Source organism: Myotis brandtii, unplaced genomic scaffold (assembly GCF_000412655.1).
Source record: "Myotis brandtii unplaced genomic scaffold, ASM41265v1 scaffold208, whole genome shotgun sequence".
Classification (NCBI taxonomy): domain Eukaryota; kingdom Metazoa; phylum Chordata; class Mammalia; order Chiroptera; family Vespertilionidae; genus Myotis; species Myotis brandtii.
In genome coordinates this window covers 3421981-3431667 of record NW_005357764.1, presented here as the reverse complement: position 1 = coordinate 3431667, position 9687 = coordinate 3421981, and the positions used below count along the sequence as shown (strand labels likewise).

General features: G+C 37.5%; 1 protein-coding gene across 1 annotated transcript in view; it reads right to left on the bottom strand.

Moving 5' to 3' along the window:
- CHSY3 (chondroitin sulfate synthase 3) overlaps positions 1 to 9687 on the bottom strand; it is a gene marked incomplete at its 5' end in the record, with an annotated part of 235405 nt that overhangs the window by 95667 nt on the left and 130051 nt on the right. The gene's annotated exons all lie outside the window — the stretch shown is intronic.

Below are 9687 nucleotides of genomic sequence, written 5' to 3'. Positions count from 1 at the left end.
GATCAGCTGCCTCCTGCACACCCCCTACTGGGGATGTGCCCGCAACCAAGGTACATGCCCTTGACCGGAATCGAAGCCGAGACCCTTGAGTCCGCAGGCGGACGCTCCATCCACTGAGCCAAACCGGTCAGGGCTTTATTTTGTTGCTGAAGACAGCTTTAACTCTACTGTGATTTATCTTACTTTTGCTAGCACTTCAACAGTATTGAAGATCTGTATATTTTACCAAAGTATTAAAAGTTAAATTTATTTTTGTAAAACTATAATAAGTTAAGAGTACAGCCTTTAGCCAAATAAATGAGTACTGACTGAAAAATTATTTTCCAGTTTCAACTTTCAATAAAATCAATTGTATTTAATCATTTCAAAACGGCACTGACTTCTATAATTAATTGCATGTTTGTACCTAAAAGCTGTTTTTATTTCATGATTTTAGCCAGAAAAATAAATGGGAACACACTGTGATGAACCAGGAAAAACTAGATTTGGAGTCTTCGTTCATCCAAGTCTTTGTTTTTCAATCATGTGCCCTAATATTGGCTCATTTTTGGCTAAACACCCAATTTTCTAGTCTTCACTAGCAAGTAGCTTGATAACACAATCAATATCTAATCAATTCTAGGAACAGCTCAAATTACTTAATTAGTTTCATAGCTACCATTTCTTTGAGTGCATAACAATGAGTGCATACCAATAACCCAAATTGAATGAAAATATTTTTTCTTCAGAAAAATCTTATATATCTTATCTTTATTATATATGTATATATGTTTTTCACGAAGAGAAACATTTGCATAGACAATAGTCCTGTAAGTTAATATTGAACGGAAAGATGTTTCTGAAGTTCTGAAGAATGTACTGTGCTTTTAAGATAGCCCATAAACTATAAAATCCAATTTTTCATTATAGCTACTATTAGTGCATTTTTCTTAGACATGTGATGTCATTGTTTCTAATTCTATAACCATAAAATAGATAAAATACACAGAAATATATTGCATATATACACATATAAGTTTCATCAAAATGTTAATGCTTCTACAAAAATTTAAGATAAATTGACGAACAAAATAGATCCGGAGACATACAAGCATAGAACAGACTACAGAACTTCAGAGGGAAGCTGGGGGAGGGTGTGTGGGTGGGAAGAGATAAAAGGACTTGTATGCATATATGCATAACCCTTGGACACAGACAATAGGATGCTGAAGGGCTGGGGGGGCGGGTGCGGGGAGGGTTTCCAGCTTGGGCCAGAAGGTGTCAATGGGGGAAAAAGGGGGACATATGTAATACTTTCAACAATAAAGATTTAATGTAAAAAATTAAGATAAATGCCAAATGCAAATACTATAGTAGTAATGGTAATAATGTGACCTCTTATTGAAATATCAAAAATTTCAAAGGTAATTCATTATGTTTTAGTTATAGAGGAATTATCAAACAAAATCTTACTTTAGAAAAAATTGGTGATTAGAAATGGAAACATAAATGTAAGTAGTAGAAATTTTTGTTTTCCAAATTATGAGATTCCTACCTACTAGCTATATCTGGAGCAGAGTATAGAATATGTTATATATCCTGGAACTTTAAGCCAACAATAATAAAACAAAGAAGAAGTCAAGTGGTATATAATGAATTGTGCAAATACAGCCTAAAATTACACAAACATTAAATATCCAAGTCAGCAAAAATGCATATGTATATACTTGCCTAATAGGCCTTGGCACACCAAAGACAAGGAAAAAAGTTCTCGGAGAAAACTGCTTCATGTAAGCTCTTTTTGTTTAATATAATTAATAAAATGGAAATGTATATTTTGTTCCTGACCATTCTTTTAGTTGTAAATGAGTATTAAAAATAACTTCCTCCTATACAGTCTTAGATCTTCAAATAAATTTATGTCCCACATTTGGAAAGATTATATGCAGGTGTGTGTCCATGTGTACATGTGTTCACGCACAGTCTCTTTGATGACAAGCCTGAACTTGGACATTTCTGTCTCTTTGATAACATTGTCTATTTAATGAGCTAATTAGTACTTAGGTTTTAAGCTCTGCTAAATTAATTTAAAGGTGATTAAAACCTGGATAGCCTAACAGGGAATAAATGAATTTTCTATGACAACAAGCTTACAGATAGAATAAAATATGTGCACATATTTTGGGTATTTCATCCATTTATTTATTCATTCAAAAAATAATTATTGAGTTCTAGACTGGTAATAGACTCTGGCACTAGATTCTATGGATGCTAAAATGGCTAAAACTGAATACTTTTCCTCAACATGTTTGCAGTATGGTCGTTACTGAACTAATATAAATCACCTTTTTCTCTACTTGAACTGTGATTTTTCTTTCTGACAGTAGAAAACACAAGCATGAACTAGTTATACAAATAACCAAAAAACGCCTTGCAAGTCTTATTTCTTTGGCCAGTGATAATTCCAAACTCTAGGTTAACATAATCAATAAAAAGTAGAAGTCATTCATTGTAATATGCATATATTAGTAAATGTTAACCAAGGTTTACACTATATGTTATCCAAAGCAGAGTGAACATATGTTCTCCTTGGTGTGAGTGTGTGCGCGCGTGTGTAAATCCTTTAATTGGGTGGAATTTCTCATTTCCTTTCTAGGGAAGCCGATATGAACAATTATTGCAGATACTCCTAAAGACGGCTGCCCACTCACAGTCACTCTCCTTTCTGTAAAACGGTCTTTGATGCCTGATGATATGTGTGCCCCGAAGCCCTGCTCCTGACCAGAGCTTACCAACTCAGGGTGAAGACCTCTGAACACTCAAATTCTCTCCCCTAAGAATTTCACATTCGGATGGAGAAGCCAGGAATAGGAAGTCATTGGCAGTGACCTACCGTAAAGGGCCAGCACCGCGTGCTGCTGTGGCACCCAGAACTACCTTCGCCATTACCTTGCCGAGCCATGTTGGTCAGCTCTTCCTTCGACTAAGCAAGCCACCCAGTCTTTTCTCAATAAATCCTCCAAACCAACGAGGGCTGTGTCAATTTATATCACTTGTAAGACAGATAATGGATAAAATATGAAAGTAATGGGATGGGGGGAAATGGAGGAACAAAATAAAACCACTTAGTCTCGGGTCTGGTATTCATTACAGATGATATTACCAAATGTGAGATGGCAATTACCCCTCTAAAGAGCCTGGCTGTTCAGAAAATATGAAACATCCACAGGATTAAGAGTACCATTATAAAAAAGAAGCAAGGTACAATGTGTCTTTCTAACTTTATAAAAACAAGTAAGTTTCAGTCTACTTAATTTAAAACTGAAGGTTAAAAAACTCACTTTAGTGACTGTTTATCATTTATGAATATCTTTGACTTAAAAGTTTAGTCTATGACATAAAATAATCTAACATTGCTATACAAAATCCTTGTATACATTTTACTTAAATACTACTCAAGTATTGAAAAAGAATCATTCTCATTTAAGCCACATTTTGAAGATTTTTTTTTAGTAGCAACAGACTATAACAGAAAATAATAAATGGTATAGAAAATCAATGTATACCCAACTGAAGAAAAAAATATTGTGACTGATGGCAGAAGGGAGGTCTGGGAAGAAAGAGGAAAAATATCTCCTAATAAATAAGGTAAAAAGTTCCAGGTTTTTACATTTTTAAATCTCTATATCTTCTTCCTACCACCATCATTTGTGGGGAAATATAGTAGAATTAGGTTGGCTGAAAGTGACTTGGATCATTTGTCATGCTGTAGTGACCGTGTGTGGAGAAATAAATATGTGTCCAAATAACCTGCAGAAAAATAAATCTTTGATACTAAGAAGAAAATTTGGAACAAATCACAGAAAATGATTTTAAGTCCATGATAAGTCCCCCAAATTAAAAAAATTAAATATTATTCAGATATATATCAAACTATCTTATTTTTTAAAAGCCTGCTCCAAAATAAGCATCTGCTGTTCTGTTCAATGTTTATGGAAATTAGGATGCTTAAAGAATAGTTGTATTTGTTTATAAGCACCATTCCTAATCATGTACAGAGACTACTCAAGAATCCACTTCTTTCTCTGGCTGGGTAGCTCAGTTGATTAGGTGTCGTCCCATACACCAAAAGGTTGCTGGTTCAATTCCAGGTCAGAGCGCATGCCACATGCCCTGGGGGTGTGCAGAAGGTGGCTGATCGATGTTTTGCTCTCACATCAATGTTTTTCTTTCTCTTTCCCTCTCCCTTCCTTCCTCTCTAAAAATCAATAAAAAATCTTAAACTAAAAAAGAATCCATTTCTTTAATTTGTGTTGGGGACACTACAAACCATTTTCCCATTTTTGTACTGACAATTTCTTGGAGGCTTGTCTGGGGGTTGCACACTACCAGTTTCAGTTCCAGTTTTTCTAATAACTACCTTTATGTATTTGAGCATTTTCATTATCCTGAAATATCTCCATTTCATTTATTTAGCATGTATTTTAATGAATTCCTACTGAAAACAATAAACTCCATTACATTGAAATGTGTATTTCTATGATATAACTACATAACAAGATTTCTACCCATTTTTTTATATAAAACTCTGTGGAGAATTTAACATCCCTGAGTGTGTATTAGAAGTGTAGCAAGACAAGAGGGTACAAGGAGAGGTGGGCTGCTTTCTCTTCAAGGTCATTTAAGGTACTGACATAATAAGCACTCAATAAAACATTTAAAATCAGTAAACAAACCAATGAAATAACAAATATATAAGACTATTAGAAAAAGCTCTAGCAAATCATTAAACTAACTTAGGCATAAGCCTTCCTTCTTGAACAGCTTGTTCATAAAGAACTACATCTTTGAGGTGTAATTCAGTGTGGGCTCTCAGGTCAGAACAAGGCAGGATAGTCAGACCCAAGGAAAACTCCTTGACAAGTGGAATAGGGAAACTGAGACAGATTGCTGAACAAACTAGCTGAGCAACTTACGGCCACATACAGAAGGTCACCAGGGTGGAAAGCCCCAGGTGCCTAGCAACGGGCAAAACTGGCACCAGTCCTTGCCCCAGGGTGGCCTTTCCTCCCTGGCATATTGCTGGTCATGCAGTTTAGACTCCCCTGACCTTTCCTCCCTAGAGGTAACATCTAGGCCTCAGTTGCATTTCAGCTCCAAGTCCAGAAAAGTAGCAAAACCACTCATGGCACCCTACCCTGGCACTGACCAATCTGTGGAGACCACAATTCTGGAAGGGCACACCTGGAAAAGCAGGTGAATATTCTATTGAGATTCTCCCCTAAACGACCAGCCTTTAAAAACCCTCAAGGTGGAGGGCCCAGGTCTTTCTCTCCCTCCTGAGACCAGACCTCTGCCTTTCCCTCCCTGACCCTCTTTTCACCCTACAGGTGTGCATCTCCTAAACTCTAAGGGACCCCATGGGATTTGCAAGCAGGGGAGCAATGGGCAGAAGCTCATCCCAGGCTAAACCTCTGAACCTGTGGTCAAGGCCCCCTTTTCTCTGACTTCCAGAGAGCTGACAAGCAGCCCCATGTGACTCACTTCTTTCCCATAATGTTTCTAGAGGCCAAAGCAGCCCCACCCCGGCTCTCTCCTGTTGCTTCTTTTATCTTAGGCCCTTCCTTATTTCACTGTCCCCAGCTTTAATAAACGTACTCTCAAAGTCACCTGGGCTCGTATTGTGAACTCTTCCCTGCATAAAGTCAAGAACCCACACACTACAGGCAGACCTGCTCTGGACCTGGTCCCTCCCTGTCCAGTAATATGACCACCGGCTCTGCCAGTCCTAACACCTACTAGCTTGGGGACCTTAAGAAAGTTACTTCTGGATTCTGGTTTCTTTATCTGAAAAATAAATTTAGTAATAGTTCTCACCTCATAGTGTTGTTGTGAAAATTCAATGAAATAATACATAGAAGGTGCTTAGCACAGCACCTGGTGTAGAGAGTGGTCAATAAGTGTTAGATATTTTTAATACAGTCTATCAGCTTACCTAAAGCAAAGGATCAGATCTTTGACCTAAACCCTGACAATGGCAGACTACAAATATATGGACTACAAACATCACATACCACCATACCTGATGAATGTTGTTAGAAAATGTTTTCCCAGAATCATACTATTCAAGACTGTGCTCTTCAGAAGGAAACATATTATTGGTGACCTTGTTTCCTATTATCTGCCCAGACTTTTCTGCTTGGCATCCTTTTTGCCCTGCTTTTTCCCTCCCAAAACTCACCCACAGATGGTAAGTGAATTCCCCAAAGATTTTTATATTAGAAAAGAGAATAGGAATTTCGTTAAGTAGTCTTTTGTGCTTTAGAGGAGTATTTCACACTGTTTTCCTGGTGACTACTAACAAATAGGAAATTGGCACAACTGAAGAGAGCCCATCCTGTGAGCACCTGGACCATAATTTACAGTCGGAGCATCAATTAAAGCAGCAGAGAGACGCTTCAGTAATTATGAAATCTTCTGAAAGTGAAATAGGCAATTAGTGGATTTCCATCTTATTTGTAAATCTTCATGGGAAACTCAAGTGTATTCAATTCTTCCACTTGCAATTATAGGGCTAATTAACAGAATTGGTGGCGCTCTGTGTATGATAATGACACTTAGTTGTTGGCTGGAAAACCAAGTGCAAATGAAATTTAACTCAACATGAAAATAGGGCACATTGAAGAAGGGGTGAGAAGAGGTGCTGGCAATTAAATATTAAACAGTGACACACAATATATGCTTATAGTTTGCCTGGACATTTATGTGCCAAGTATTGTTATTCAATGGGACAGTTATTTATAGACTGACAAGCATTAAACTTTCACAAGCCTAAACGACAGCTCAGGTATATTTTCTAAAAAGTTCTAGATATTTTTGGCAACCAATATAACATGAAATCATTCAACCATGCTTTATTGTGATAGATGCTTGAAATCCAAAGATGAATAAAATGTAGTCTACGCCTCTGATATCAAAATTGAGTAAAAAGAGACACAGATATGCCAGCACCATAATCATTCATATTCTCTACCTGAACATTCTTTTCACCTTCTTGCTCTACCCTCCTTGCTTTAACCCTCTCTGCCATGAGGGCTTCACTTTCCCTGGAACCTTCTCTCCTAAAAACTCAGCACCATCAAGTAGAGAAATTCAGTAGGTCTCTTAACTGCCACTGCACATACTCCCCTTCTCTCCTCCACAAAACACCCAGTTTTGAATTTTCTATCATCAAATTATACCTACTATCCCTCCTTGTCACAGTCAACTATGGCAACCCTGGACCATTGTTCCTCAATTCTTGACAAATTTAGCTCCTGGTTCCGTCTTCACTACTGTCATAATTCTTTATCATGTCAACATCCACAAAAACTAACCTTCCAATACTTTGGCTTCTCAAATCCTTAACCTCTTACCTCTAATAATATAAAAATTCATCACTACTTTACCTCACCCCTTCTCTCATAAGCCATACTCTCTATCTTCCAATAAATGCAACCAATAATCTCAATTTCCAATAACCCATCCTATGACGACTAGCTTCTATCATTATTCCAACTCACTCTTTTATACCTACTATCCCTCCTTGTCACAGTCAACTATGGCAATCCTGGACCGTGTCACCACAACTATTCAACCCCACTAGAACCAACAGTTGATTAATCTAATCATTATTTTAACTTATGCCCTTCCTTCCTTCCTTATTTAGCTTAAAATCCATGGTATTTTATTGTAATCTTTATAATAATCTACACCCTCAACTATTGCCACTCACCTGCTCACTCATTCAGTTTTTGAAAACATATCTGTAAATACATTCAACTCTCCACCTGCACGGTTGAATAAGTTGGGAGAAACAAATGCTTTCCACATCATTCTTACCACCTCAAGTTCTCAGGTCAAAATATGTGAGGTCATCTCTGACTCTTATCTTTCTCTCACATCCCCGAATCCACTTCAACAGCAAATCCTGTTGACTCTAAAACAGCGGTTCTCAACCTGTGGGTGGCGACCCCTTTGGGGGTCGAACGACCCTTTCACAGGAGTTGCCTAAGACCATCAGAAAACAAATATATAATTACATATTGTTTTTGTGATTAATCACTATGCTTTAATTATGTTCAATTTGTAACAATGAAAATACATCCTGCATATCAGATATTTACATTACGATTCATAACAGTAGCTGGATGAAAGGATTCCTGCTTCCTGCACTGCTCCACGATGGTATTGTCAACACACTATCCTCTACTACTCTCCTGGCTTACTGCCTACCAACCATTCTCAACTTCTTGTTATCCTTAGAGTTATCCAGGCACACATCAGGACCTTATTGCACTGAATTTTCCCTCTGTCTGAAATGCCCTTTCCCCAAAGAGCCACATGGCGCACATCCTGAGATTGGATGGTATTTATAGTATCAAAATTAAGAAAATGGGAACCAGCCCAGTGTGGCTCAGTGGGGTGTCATCCCAGCACCAAGAGGTCACTGGTTCCATTCCCGGTCAGGGCACATGCCGGGGTTGTGGGCTCGATCCCCGTGGGAGGTGTGCAAGAGGCAGCGGATTGATGTTTGTTTCTCTCTCATTGGTTTCTCATTCACCATTCCTCTTTCTCTAAAAAACCCCAATAAAACCGTATTTTTTTAATAAAAGAAAAGAAAATGGGAACCAATAAATGGTTTAGAGGAGAGACAGCAAGAACTTGTGGATGGCCAATTTAGCTAGGAGGCGTGAAAAGAAAAGCCAAAAGAATCAAATATGGGGAAAGATGTTATAAAAAAAATTCAAGAAAGAGGATGTCCTGTTATACCCCTGCAATGATCTCTTTAATTGGAAGGCATGTCTTTAAAAATATAGATGGATCAAGCAGAAAATAGTCACATAGCAAAATGACACTTTAAAATAATACATTTGGTTTAAATTAGTTTCACAATTTTTTGTTTGTTTGGTTTTGTATGGAAGATAACAGTGTTGAGGGGGAGCTCCAATCTAAAGATTTGACACCTAAGAATAACAATTATTTCATCTAGTTACTCAAAGGCATTCATTTCCTTCCCATATCCCTCCAATTTATATCCTATGAACAACTTCAACTCTTCTAAATAAACATTTCTACCCCCAAAAGTCTGTTTAATATAAATATTCCAAACTCATGCTTTATTTTTCAGCTATTTGAGAAGTTGGGGGAGAGAATAAAATTTTATCTCAAAGAGTCATCCAATTAGACAATATCTAAGTATCCACTGCATGCAAACCATTCTATTAAGTTTGTGTAGGATATGCCAATTTTATAAATAGCCTCTCCATGCAAACTATAATACAAAAGAGAACTACAGAGACATAGCTAATAAAATATAGAAAATGGTATATTCATAGAGAAGTTTATAGGATACTAAATGATTGTGAAACTTAATGGAAACAGAACTATTTGCCTAGTAGAATTAAAAGAGACTTTAGGAAGGGGACTATTTTGCTGTTGTTAGCATTCCTCCTTGTGAGTTTTAGCAAACTATAATGTGATTACTTTAGCAAATAACAACTCCCACCCAAAGTCACTACAACTTGTGTTGGACAATATACGTATATACTATGGGCCCAGTGCATGAATTCGTGCACCTTGAAAGGAACGGTGGGCCACGAGGCTGTGGTAGGAACAGGGGCTGGTCTCGGCCCATCCTCCACACCCCTGCCTGGCCCCTCCCACCAC